Source organism: Candoia aspera, chromosome 3 (genome assembly GCF_035149785.1).
Source record: "Candoia aspera isolate rCanAsp1 chromosome 3, rCanAsp1.hap2, whole genome shotgun sequence".
Taxonomy (NCBI): domain Eukaryota; kingdom Metazoa; phylum Chordata; class Lepidosauria; order Squamata; family Boidae; genus Candoia; species Candoia aspera.
The window spans coordinates 176,566,357-176,579,686 of NC_086155.1; the positions used below are offsets into that span (position 1 = coordinate 176,566,357).

The window sequence follows — 13,330 nt, forward strand, 5'->3', positions numbered from 1 at the left end:
CAACTTTTGCATCAGCCACCGAAAGCCTCCAAAACCTGGTAATAAACTATAATGTTTAATGTGACAAAAGGGGGGAATATCAAATAGATGACTAGGGAATAAGCATATCAACTATATTTTAATCAAGTAAAAGGAGTTCAAGATAGGTTTCCCTGTAGCCCCACTCACTAATTTTTGGAGCGGGGTACATCAGTCAAAATCCAAGTCCTGTCATCAGTCTGGAAGAAGTTGTGCTTCCCCAGTATAAAAATTTGGATGGGTATAAAGGAATAAATAAATAAATAACTATTGTATTTTTTAAAAAATGATTAAAATAAATATACATTGTACTTTTAAAAATATGTATTTATTTATTTATTTGTTCTAGTTAGATGGCTCTCCATCTCACATTCATGATTCTGGGTGCCTAACAACAGTTAGGAACTATATGAAAAACAAAAGAAAATCTATAAAACCATATAAAAATCATAAAAGTACAAGCAGCAGCTGGGGTACAAAAGCCACCAACAACAGTTAACATAACTATTGCCTTGTAAAAAGCCAGTAGGGTAGAGGCTAATCTAATCTCTGGGTTTGGGAGGGGGATGATGTTCCAAAGGACGGGTACCACAGCAGAAAAGGGTTTTTTCCCCCTAACAGATGGGACCCGGAGCATGCCTCTTCTGACAGACCTGATGGGATGGGTAGACATAATCGGTGGGAGGTGGTCCTTCAAATAACACAGTCCCATGTGATGAAGGGCTTTATAGGTCATTACAAGCACCTTAAATTGAACCTGGAAGCATATTAGTGCAACTTGCAGAACAGAAATGTAACATGAGCACATAACTGTCTGTGCCACTGCATTCTGCTCCAGCTGTAGTTTCCAGATGCTGGTCAAGGGTAGCCTCATGTAAAATGTGTTACAGTTGTCCTTTCTGCTTGTAGTCCATTCTCCTAAATTGTTGTTTAGAAGTGCAGAATATAAGCTTGATAATAACCCATAGCTATTATATTAAATACAGTTAATCTATATGAACAGATGTATAGATATAAAATCTGGACTGATCAGCAACCACCTATAACTTTTATTATTGCCTCTATAATCTCTGTAGCACATTGTAAAAGCTTCTGTGACTGCATATATTTGGATTTCAATAGATGGTATTAACAAACCCATTGTTCCAATATGGTTCTTTAGATAACCAAAAAGGCAAGGCTTGTGTTCAAGAGGGAGGAACGCAGTTGGGGACAGAAATATATACAGTATTAGGGCTATGCAGTACTTTGGAAATAATTTGGAAAAAGTGTTCTGGAGTGTGCAAAAATGCACACATGGCACTTGTCTGCAACTCTTGAAAGCAGCTATATCCTTTCCCAGGATCACATGGCTGCATATGCAGCTGCCATGCAGAGCCCTGTTTTGGAATCAATTCTGAAACATAGTATAGCCCTAATATGTATACTGTATACCTTAGGAAAAAAAGACAAGAAGGAGATAGAGAACAAAAATAGCTCATGTCATGCCATCCTGATTGATGTTTAGGAGAGATGAAAAATATGTGTGGGAAAACATAATAAAAGAATCCTGGAAATAGGCATGGCTGACTGGATGGAAGCTGGAATAGAAATATATTCTATTATATTGCATGTTGTGACATTTTATTGCAGATTCCCCACAATAGATTGGTTGAATTTCCATTTTAACATCTGTTTGGGAAAATGCAGTATTGAAGCAACAACATACAATAATATTTTTGCTGATTTTTTTTGGAAAAACTGAAAAAACGGTATAAAAACATTTTTTGTTTTGCCACTTTATAATAATTGTAGATGCATACATGAATACTTTAAGCTTATGGGTCTTAATTATAGTTCATGATTAAGAGGCAAGCGACTTTAAATGGTTACCCTTTGACTAAGTCTACTTTTTCTTTTCCTGCTAGTAAAGTTGAGAGATGGTTTTAAGTAATTGTAGCAATGGAGGGCCAGCCACGTATGCAGGCCTATAGTTAACTGGCAGTTGCAAGCCATGAAAGTTCCTGCAAAGTTTACCATCTTCCATCTGCCAAGGAGCAGCCTAACCTGAGACTCCATTCAAATGGAGCTGCTTTTTTGGTGAACACTTTTTATGAGACTTGATCGTGCTTCTGATGGATCACTGCTTCTACATTTCTTTAGTAAGATGGTAAACACAGAAGTTGTCACAGGTTCCTCCTATCCCAATTCAGGTTTGTGCCTTTTCTACACCTACTCCCATTCTCTGGAGCAATGTTTCTCAACCTTGGCAACTTTAAGATGCATGGACTTCAACTCCCAGAATTCCCCATGGCTGGGGAATTCTGGGAGTTGAAGTCCAAACACCTTAAAGTTGCCGAGGTTGAGAAACCCTGCTCCGGACTATGCTAAACTGACCTCTTTGCCAGCTGTAATGGTATATGAGAATGACCTTGGGAGAGAAGGGGAAGAGCTGCAGCCAGGGCAGTGGTCAGATAAGGGGCAGCTTAGTCCATAGAAGGAATGTGGATGTGGCAAATGTCTCAGAAGGGACCCTCCCTGGTTTCTTAAGCTGCAGGTGAGGGGAGAGAAATGTACTTTCAGACTTGCAAGATTCTGTTAATATAACCTTACAGTCAAGTACAGCTAGTACTTCTGGGTGGGCTTCTTGTCTGGACTACCTCACAAAGCTGACACTGATTTATCAAAAGACCCTAAAAGCATATGTTTTGAATATGATAAATTAAATTGATTATAATATTTGTTTATTTTAATTTTGATTTTAATATATGTGATTTAAGTCTATAAATTGCCAAGAGATTTCAATGTCCAAGAGTATAATAAGTTTAATAAACTTGTTAATAAATATATGGGCACACTTAGGTTTGGGTTGGAGAAAATGTTCTGCTTCACGTTGGTGAAGTGCACCAGTTGGGTGGTATTTTTGTTCAGTAATCCAAAGTGCTTGGGAGTATGGGAGTCAAAAGCCCGTCCTTTTAGATAGCAAGTCAGAGAAGTTTGGCTTAGATTCCTTGTAGAACCTCTATTAAGACTATTGTGTATTACAGCTAAATAAATTCAATCATGATTTTTAAAAAAATATGAAAAATAAATACATAAATGGTAGTATTCATCCTATGTTTATTGTGCAGGGGAAAACAAAACTATACATCAGTAGGCACATAATCAGGCTATAATCCCGTGGATTTAAGATTTCAGTGAAAGATTGGCAGCCCAGTCTTAGTACATTTATTCAGGATAAGAGCCAGTATGTGGTGATCTTAGTTCCAAGGAACAATGTAACCCGAATGTTTGTGTACTCATTAACATTAGAAAAACATAAAAGTAATTATCTGTGAACATAGAAAATGAAAATTTCAAAGTCAGCTTTTCAGGAAGAAAACTGCTGTGGAAGCTTTGTGAAGTCTAGATGGAGACAAGAAACTTGAGTACAAGATTCTGATCCCCAGTTCACGCCATTGATCCTACCATTGTTTTTTACCAAACAGAGTTAGTGAGAATGACTGGTGACTTGCTTTCTAGCTGTTTATTAATGCCATTCAGATTGTCAAGGATCCAAGATGGGGCCTCTTCCGTGGTGGTCTCACATTTCTAGAAAATTCAGTCCCTAAAATAGTGTGTATGATTCATCGTATCTGCCCTTAATTTTGTTTATGTGCTGTTCATGTATGCCACCCAGAGTCACGTTTTGTCAAGCGGATGGCCATATAAATATGATAAATAAATAAATATGTGCTTTAGCTGATGCTTCTTTTTTTTAAAAAAAAAATCCTCCTTGCTATACATTTTGTAAACTGCTCTGGGAACAGGGTTTTTTTTTTGGTGGTGGGGGAACATAAAACATGGGTAGACACTGATTAGATATAAATACTATGACAAATTAGGCAGGAGAAGGGACCTGTAGCTTGACAGAATAGGAAGCTTCTACACCTGAACCATCTAACACAGTATTTTTGACACCAACTGGCACAGCTAGAAAGCAGATAGGAATTTTCTAACTCTGCCTGGAGTTACTGGGGTTTAAACCTGAAGAGGTCTGCAAGGCTAGACTAATCTCCTTCTGACTCCTTCTGTATTTTGAGCTCCAGGAGAGAGAAAGATCACCCAGTGAATTTCTTGCTTGATCCACTGGAAATTTCATTTATTCTCCTCTGCCCTCAAAATATTTAGTTGTTCCTCTGAGATCTTTAACAATTGCCAGTGGTGCAGACACAGTAAGCAACCAAACCTTTCCAGCAATTCAAAGGCCCCTAACAAATGCTTGCCTTCTCAGAACTGGAACAACAACCTTCAGGGGTCAGCCAACAGGAATTCCAGTGTTACTGCTGCACCTGAGGCTGCAAGAGGACCCTGCCGAGGTAAGTCAGTGAAAAGGAGACCATGCCTCGAAGTGTGACATCTAAATGTTTTCCATCTCAACTCTGAACTACCCAAGTTGTTTAAGCAGAGAGAGGAAGCTGCCTTGGGCAGTCAGTTTTGGAGTGCCATGGAAGAGTAGCAAATACATAATGCCACTGGCACAGAAATCCTAAACTGATTCTATCAGGGATGGGGATCTGAATCTTGGCTAGGAGTTTCCAGTTAACTTAGGGTTGCATGGACATTGGAGAGAGAGAGAGAGGGAGAGGGGGAGAGAGAGAGAGAGAGCAAGCAAGGCAAGCCAGGGACAAGATGTGGATAGAGGGAGCCTGCTTATACAGTAGCTGTAATTGCTTGAAGGGAGCCTCTGCACACTTCAGAGTTTGGCCTCATAATCATGGCAGTAGATGTGTTTTATGATTGAGTTGATGCTTTTTCCCGTCTGTTGGGACCCTTGAGGTTCATGGCTATAGAGCAGCAGAATGGGCTTTGATTGCTTTCTGTCTGCTTAATGGTGTGTAGAGGGATGTACTGGCTTGGCTCATCATTTGGCCTGCCATTGTGTTGTTTGGTTTCTTCTCTGCACAGCTAATGTGAGGCGGCAATAGGGGGTAATGATGGTGTACTGATAGGCCGCTGTCAGTCTCCTTGTTTTTTATGGCCATTGTTTTGACATTTTTGGTCTTTGTTCCTGAGTCAAAACAGGATCCACTCTGTTAGGCCTACTGTAGCACAGAAGTTCCAGCCACCCAATAAAATGGATTCCCATTGATTTCAGAGGGTTTTCTCATTCTGTTTCCATAATTGCTCTGTTTCAAATTATAGAGGGAAGTTTTTTTAAAAAAAAGTAGTTGTGTATTTTCCATTTATGTTAGTTGCTTTACTTCCTTTTGCTAAAATAAAGTGAGTCAACAATGTATATAAATAAACAAGCAATGGTATAATAATGATGTGTATTATTCGTAGTACCAGAAATCTATTTATTCTAAGTTGTCTGATTTATATTGTACCAGTACACCAGTATATTTCGCTATACATCCGTGCGGCTCTTAGTATAAAAGGACTGTGATTCCTGTAGTAATAAGAGCAGCAGCTGCAGTAGCCACAGAAGATGTAGGAGTGGTTATAATTTGTCACCAATCAAAATTCAGTTATGTCAGGCTATACTGGATAAGATAAGTTGATGTCTTACTGTAATCTAATGCATAAGAATTGGATTCTGAAATAGAATAGCCTTTTATATATATTTATGCTTTAGGTTTTGACAGAGGCTTTGCAACTGCTGCTCAAAAGGTAGCAATCCCAAAGGTCCAGTTTGGGCCATTCCCTTATTTCCCATTGTATCCTATTCCAAGTCAGAGTCCCAGACAAAGCTCTTTTTTTCTCACCCAAAAATTTCAAGGAGAAACCAGTGGGCAAGGAATAGTTATGATTAAGTAAACCTTAAAAACTTCATGTGTGCACATGTGTGTGTGTGTGTGTGTGTGTGTGTGTATGCATGTCTACACATAGATACCTGTAATGTACATAACAATTATAATAGAAATTAAAATGGCAGGCCCTTAATAATATTTCAGAGCATGGGGCTTCAAATACCATGATCTCTGATCACTCATGTTTTAGAACAGGTAAAACAGAAATAAGTTTCACATGGTGAGGGGATAGTATATGGTAATGCAGTGTTTTGCAACCTCTTCAATTTTAAGTTGTGTAGACTTCAACTCCCTGAATTCCCCTGCCACTATAATGGCTGGGGAATTCTGGGAGTTAAAGGCCACACATCTTGAAGTTGCTGTGATTGAGAAACACTGGTATAATGCATTGTGGTGGTGGTGAGAAGATGGTCTTACTTGTTTGATGAAGGGGCAAGTAACATGAGCTATGACAGGCAGCCAGTTAGCTAAGCAACAAAAGATCATTTTTCTGCCTTGCAAAGCATGATTCATGTTATAACCATGTCCGAAACTAGATTACAGTACATCAAATAAACTAAAAATACAAAGGTGCCACAGGAGCCTTTCCATAAGAATGAAAAAATACTGTAGAATTGAAATCAATTTTCAAAAATCTATACATTTCAAGGAAACATATTTTAAAATTATATATGTATGTATGTCCACAATAACATGCATAAATGAAGAAGTGAATTTTAGGAAGAATGGATATTCTCACAATGTTTTTTGTGTCCTGTGTCTGCAAAACCAAAACTGAGGACAATACTAGAGTTTTCTATGCTGCCTTCTGTGCAGATATCATGGAAGGGCTGTTTGTCTGATTTTTTTTACAACAGTGAAATTTGTCAAATCTAGGGTAATGTAATGATTGCCCTATTCAAATAAAAAGCTCAGACTCCAAATCTAAGTTTAAGGTCTGGTTTATTTAGAATAAGGTGCAAACAGAGAGAAAGCTGAGAATGAGAAAAGCATGCTTAAACTCAAACTAAATAGCTCAGTTTCCAACAACGACCACCCCCCTCCATGCATATAGAACAATCCCACATTCCCAGGTGCTCCCAACGAGCTCTGCTGATCAACGGGCAAAAAGACCTTGACATTTAAGAGATAACCCAAACACATTCCTTCCAGGCACAGCCCTACACATCTCCCCGTACAAGGTTTATCAGTAGCACCCTCCCAGCCAGGAACACGCATCAACACTCTGGCATGCGAACTGTTACGATGGAGCGAACATTGCAACAGTGACCATGACATACCGCCCCCCCTTACAGAAATCATGCAGAAGGTTTAGAAGGGTAGGCAACATGAAAAGCGCGGATCAAATCAGGCACCAGGACATTGCGCGCAGTGACCCATTCAGGATGTGGAAAATGCTTCCAGCGAACTAAATATTGAAGAGACCCCCGAAGCCTGCGAGAGTCGAGAATCTCCTTGACCTCGAAGTGCTGTTGGCCATCAATCATGACAGGCAGAGGGGGAGGAGGTCATGGATGCCAACGAGAGGAGTCATGGGCAGGCTTGAGCAAGCTGCAGTGAAAAACAGGGTGCAAACGCTTCAAATTATGAGGCGGATCCAAACAAACAGTGACAGGATTGACAATAGCAGTAACAGGAAAGGGACCAATAAACTTAGGGGCCAGCTTCTTGGAAGGCTGAGGAGACTTGATAAATCTGGTAGAGAGATAGACCAAGTCCCCAACGTGAAAAGGCGGCTGTTGGCGTCGATGCCGGTCAGCATGGAGCTTATAGGAAGCCTGGGCATCTTGGAGAGCGGTCTTAATGACGGGCCAGGAATCAGCGAGCCAAGAACCCCAGTCACAGGCCACCACAGCTGGGCCAGGAGGTTGGGGAAACTCAGGGATTGGCACAAAATCCCGCCCTGAAACAACCCGAAAGGGGGTTTGACCAGTGCTTTGGTGCACTGCGTTATTGTAAGCAACCTCAGCAAAAGGGAGCAAATCAACCCAGTCATCCTGGTGATAACTGATATAAGAGCAAAGAAATTGCTCTAGGGTGGCATTAAGGACCTCCGTAGATCCGTCAGTCTGGGGATGCCAAGATGTTGACAATGCCTGTTCGGTGCCAATGAGTTTCAAAAAAGCCCGCCAAAATAGTGAGGTAAATTTTGTGCCCCTATCGGTCACCAAACGAGAGGGGCAGCCGTGGGGGCAGTACACGTGCACCAAAAAGAGTTTTGCCAGCTGTTGCGCCGATGGAATGGACGCACAGGGAACAAAGTGGGCCTGCTTTGAAAAATAGTCTTTGACCACCCTAATGACAGACTTCTGACTGGGAGGCAAGTCCACAATAAAATCCATGGAGATTTCTTCCCAAGGGCGAGAAGGGTCAGCCACAGGCTGCAAAAGCCCCTGGGGTTTACCTGATGGTCGCTTAGACATAGCGCAGACATGGCAGGAAGCAACATAAGCCTTGACATCCTTTCTCAAGGAGGGCCACCAAAATTGCCGCCAAACCAAATGGAGGGATTTGAGAAAACCAAAATGACCAGCTTGTTTGCTGTCATGAGAACGGGCAAGTATTGTAGCTCGTTGAGAGTCAGGCATGTATAAACGCCCCTCACCCAAGCTAGGTCGTGCTCAAGGGAAACCTTGTCAGGGTTAGCCAGAAGCCAGGGATCAGATTTCAAAGCTGAGACAAAATTTGCCCGCAACCCACCAGGCATTTGCGGATGCCTGTGGGCATGAGAGCGCTGCACCGGAGCCGTTTGCAAGGAGGGAGGGGGCTGCCCCCGAGTGCGGCTCCTGGTGACAGCGACCAAACCCAATTGTGGCTCTGTGAGCACAGTCCCAATAACATCGGAGATAGGCTCCGCGTCCTGTGGCAAGCGGGAAAGTGCATCAGCCAAAAAATTCTTCTTGCCCGGGATAAACTTAAGTTGAAAATTAAAACGGCTAAAAAACTGAGCCCAGCGTATCTGTTTTGGGCTGAGACGCCTGGGCATGCGGAGCGCTTCTAGGTTGCAGTGATCCGTCCAAACCTCAAAAGGGGAGGTAGCCCCCTCCAAAAGGTGACACCAAGCTTCCAACACAGCCTTAACCGCAAAAGCCTCCTTTTCCCAAACATGCCAGTGCCTCTCCATTTCAGAAAACTTACGGGAGAGATAGGCACAAGGCTTTAAAAGCCCAGCAGAATCCTTTTGCAACAAAATAGCTCCAATGGAAAAATCAGAAGCATCAACCTGAACAACGAAAGGCCGCTCAGGGTCAGGGTGGGATAGAATGGGCTCCGCTGTAAAAAGGGTTTTTAACTGATCAAAGGCAGCCTGACAGGCAGGAGTCCAATTGAGCACGGTCCCTGGGTTTATCACTTTGCGTGTCTCCCTGACCCCTTTGGTGCGCAACAAATCAGTCAGGGGCAGAGCAATCTCCGCGAACCCCTGGACAAAGGATCTGTAAAAGTTAGCGAACCCCAAAAAACTTTGAAGTTGGCGACGGGTGCGTGGGCACTCCCAGTTAAGAACCGCCTGCACCTTCACAGGATCCATTTCAATGCCTTGGTCAGAAACCCTGTAGCCCAAGTAATCTAAGCAAGACTTATGGAATTCACATTTAGAAAGCTTAGCGTACAGCTTAGCGTTCTGGAGCTTGGTGAGAACCTGTGTAAGGAGCTTTTTGTGCTCCTTCTCAGTTTTGGTATAGATGAGAACATCATCCAAATAAACCAATACCCCCTTAAACAAATGTTCATGTAACACCTCATTAATGAGTTGCATAAAAACCCCTGGGGCTCCTGCAAGGCCAAAAGGAAGAACCTTATATTGAAACGAACCCAAGGGGCAATTAAAAGCTGTTTTCCATTCATCCCCCTCCCGAATGCAAATGCAATAGTATGCCTTGTGAAGGTCAAGCTTGGAAAAAATTCTACCAGTGGACAAATGAGCTAACATGTCTTTTACGAGAGGCAGACGGTACTTGTTTGAGAGGGAGGTGGAATTTAACCCCTGATAGTCCGTGCAGAGTCTTAGGGTGCCATCCTTTTTCTCATGGAATAAAACGGGAGCCCCAACCGGGGAGTTAGCCGGTTCAATGAAACCCCTAGCCAGGTCTTTATCAATGAACTCCCGTAACGCCTCAAGTTCTTTCTTGGTCATAGGATAAATCTTCGGCTTGGGCAAGGGAACATCGGGAAGAAGTTCAATGGCACAGTCAGTCTTGCGATGGGGGGGGCAACTGGTCAGCCTCCTCCTCCCCGAAGACGTCAGCAAAGTCCGAGTACCTTGCCGGCAGTCCCTCCGGGGGGGAGCGGGAGCTCGCAAGTCAACAATTTCAGCCCTCCCCGCAGCCAAAGTGAGGGATCTCCCCACAACGGGAGCTTGGTAGAAACCATCCTCAAATGTTAGAGTACGGGTTTTCCAATTCACATAAGGGTTGTGCTCAGTTAGCCAGGGGATCCCCAAAACAACCAAAGGATTGCCCACTGGGGTAACTATGAACTGGATCAGTTTGATGTGCGTGCCCATTCGCAGCGTAACCTCCCCAGTAAACTGGGTGGCTGGACCTCCTCCCACCGTGGAACCATCGAGCTGCTGAAAAATCAGCAGTTTAGGGAGAGGGGAGCAGGGCAAGTCCAAAGCAGTGACCAGGTCGGGATGGATTAAACATCTGGAACACCCTGAATCAACCAAAGCCCACACGTCGACGGTCTTGGATCGATAGGCCAACTGGATTTTTACAGCTAGGATGGGGCAATCAGCACTCACCATGTTGGTATCACACCCATTCTCCACCACCTGCCCAGCGGCGCTGTTTAAGGCAGGTGGAAGGCATTTCCCGCCGGCTGCTCCAGGGCGGCCAAAGTGTCTCCTGTAAAATATAGCTCATCCTCTTTGTCCGCGGTCGCCAGCGCCCCCCGCCAGCCGGCGAGGGGGGTTAGGTGCCTTTTGTGGTATCTTTTCAGTTGGTTTAGAGGGGTGATCTGTTGCCTTAGCTTTTTGACATTCCACTGCGTGGTGATCTGGTTTGCCACACTTGATGCACTGGCCCCGGGTGAAACGGCGTTGCCTTTCCTCAGCCCAGCTGGAGGCCGACTGCATCCTCGGCCCCTTCGCACTGGAGGGGGGCTTGTCTCCTTTTGTAGCTCACATAAAGGTGCGCTGGGCACGCTCAGCCTTCCCGGCCAGACAGATCCAATCATGCAGGGAGTCTGGATCATCTCTGCACAGCGCCCACCGCAACACCTCCCGATTGAGGCCATCCTTAAATTTCTCAATCAAGGTAGCCTCCGACCATTCGGGAACTTTCCCTGCCAAAACTTTGAATTCAAGGGCATAATCAGCAACCAATTTTTGTCCCTGAACCAGTTCATTCAGAGCATCCTTAGCCCTTTCCTTAGCCAGGGATCCTCAAAATACCGTTTCAAAGCGGCTAGAAAGGAATTAAATGCGGTCAGCACTGGGGCTCTTGATTCGCATAACTGGACATACCAGTCAGCAGCTCTGCCCTTCAGTTTTGTGGCAATAGCTGTAATTTTAGCCCCCTCTGAGGTAAAACAATGTCCATATTGTTGCATATAATTCATCGCATTGTTAAGGAAGAATGACAAGTTTGTGGGGTCGCCATCAAACTTCACTGAAAAGTCCTTGGCTACCCCGCCACTCGGAGGCGCCCCAACCGGTGGACGAGCCGGGGTAACTACCACCGGAGTGGAACCACGGAGAGCCGGGGAAAAGTCCCTTGGCCGGCCCCTTCCCCTCAGAGCTGGCGATGGAGTTGGTGGGACGCTGGGACCCCCTGCTGCCCCCGGACCGCCAACGACCTTTACCAGGTCACTCACTGCGGTTGAAAGTGAGCGTAGCATGTACTCCATGGATTCGATCTTGGACTCAAGGACTCTGATCCTATCTGGCGTGGTAGAATCCTCCAGCCCCGGCCCTTCAGGTCACTGACTCCCGACACTTTTGTGGACTCTCTTTCGGGAGTCTGTGGGCATCGCAGTTTCCATGTGGTGCGAGACGTCCCCGGCCGGGGGTCTGCCAGGGCATCCCACAGGAACTGTTGGTGTTCAGCGAGCCCTTCGTCCGTCGGTTCCCTCTCCTCCGGGCTAGAGCTTGGATCTCTGGAATGGGGTGCGGGGTGGGATGGGAGGGGGCTCGAGTCCCTGCTCGGGAACGTCGTCTCCAACAGCTGTCTGGTCGCCTCCCCAAATCCCGTCGACTCCTTCCCCAATTCTGCCATCGCTAACTTCTTCTCTCTCAAGAAAATTCCTTGGTAGAGACTAGCGACGTTTGTTCATGGAATGATTCTCAGCTTTATGTAACGATTGCCCTACTCAAATAAAAAGCTCAGACTCCAAATCTAAGTTTAAGGTCTGGTTTATTTAGAATAAGGTGCAAACAGAGAGAAAGCTGAGAATGAGAAAAGCACGCCTAAACTCAAACTAAATAGCTCCGTTTCCAACAACGACCCCCCCCCTCCGTGCATATAGAACAATCCCACATTCCCACGTGCTCCTAACGAGCTCTGCTGATCAACGGGCAAAAAGACCTTGACATTTAAGAGATAACCCAGACACATTCCTTCCAGACACAGCCCTACACATCTCCCCGTACAAGGTTTATCAGCAGCACCCTCCCAGCCAGAAACACGCATCAACACTCTGGCATGCGAACCGTTATGATGGAGCGAACATTGCAACAGTGACCATGACAGGTAAATTTCTAAGAAAAAAATGTAGTGCATTATGGAATTAGCAACCCATATCAGCCCCCTCCAGCTGTCAGCATCATTTTCAAAGGGCTCTGTGTCTGCTCTTCAACTGATCTCACCCAGCCACCTGGCACTCCCCTCACCTGGTCTTTGGGGCAGAACTAAAACAATTGATGCCCAACCCTTCCTTGTTCTTCTTCTGTGTTTACTTTTAACGATGGGAGGAAAGATGTAAACAACAGCAACTCTCCGTAACCAGATATTATGGAAGAAGTCAAGAAAATAACCCCTTAGAGCAGTGTTTCTCAACCTTAGCAACTTTAAGAGGTGTGGACTTCAACTCCCAGAATTCCCCAGCCAACCATGCTGGCTGGGGAATTCTAGGAGTTGCAGTCCACACATCTGAAACTTGCTGAGGTTGAGAAACACTGCCTAGAGTGTTGGGAATTGAGGGCAAGACCCCATGGTACTTCTGATTTAGGAGGGAAGGAAAAATCTCAGGAGCTGAGAAGCAAGACAAGTGAGGATTTCCCACCAATGGGAACCAGCTGCCCTGTAGCTACAGAGGAAACAGAGCAAAACTATATTCAGTGCGTTTTTTTTTTCTGTAGCATTAGCTAACCAATTAACTTCTGAAATTAATCGTCTCAGCGTGAGAGGAGTGCTGGAAGCCAAGGGCATCATGGGAACACACAAGTGCAGTGCCAAAATCGTATCGCAGTATCCCAAATCAATGCTTATTTACTTTAAAGTAACATTTTAAAGAGTTAGAAACAATAAGCTTTTGGTGAAATAACAGCATAGAAAATTACTCTATACCTCCCTTTGGCTCCAAATCTCCTTTGGAAGTTT

The 13,330-nt window shown here is 44.4% G+C and overlaps 1 protein-coding gene across 2 annotated transcripts in view; it reads left to right on the forward strand.

Moving 5' to 3' along the window:
- The window catches only part of KCNB2 (potassium voltage-gated channel subfamily B member 2), a 171,540-nt gene that overhangs the window by 3,296 nt on the left and 154,914 nt on the right, over positions 1–13,330 (forward strand). Inside the window, exon 1 of one of the 2 annotated variants that reach the window (XM_063299387.1) lies at positions 4,270–4,355. The exons of the other annotated variant lie outside the window; for it this stretch is intronic. The gene's annotated coding sequence lies outside the window, so the exon portion shown is untranslated. Of the gene's footprint in view, positions 1–4,269; positions 4,356–13,330 lie in introns of those variants that run through there. 2 annotated transcript variants of the gene reach the window in all.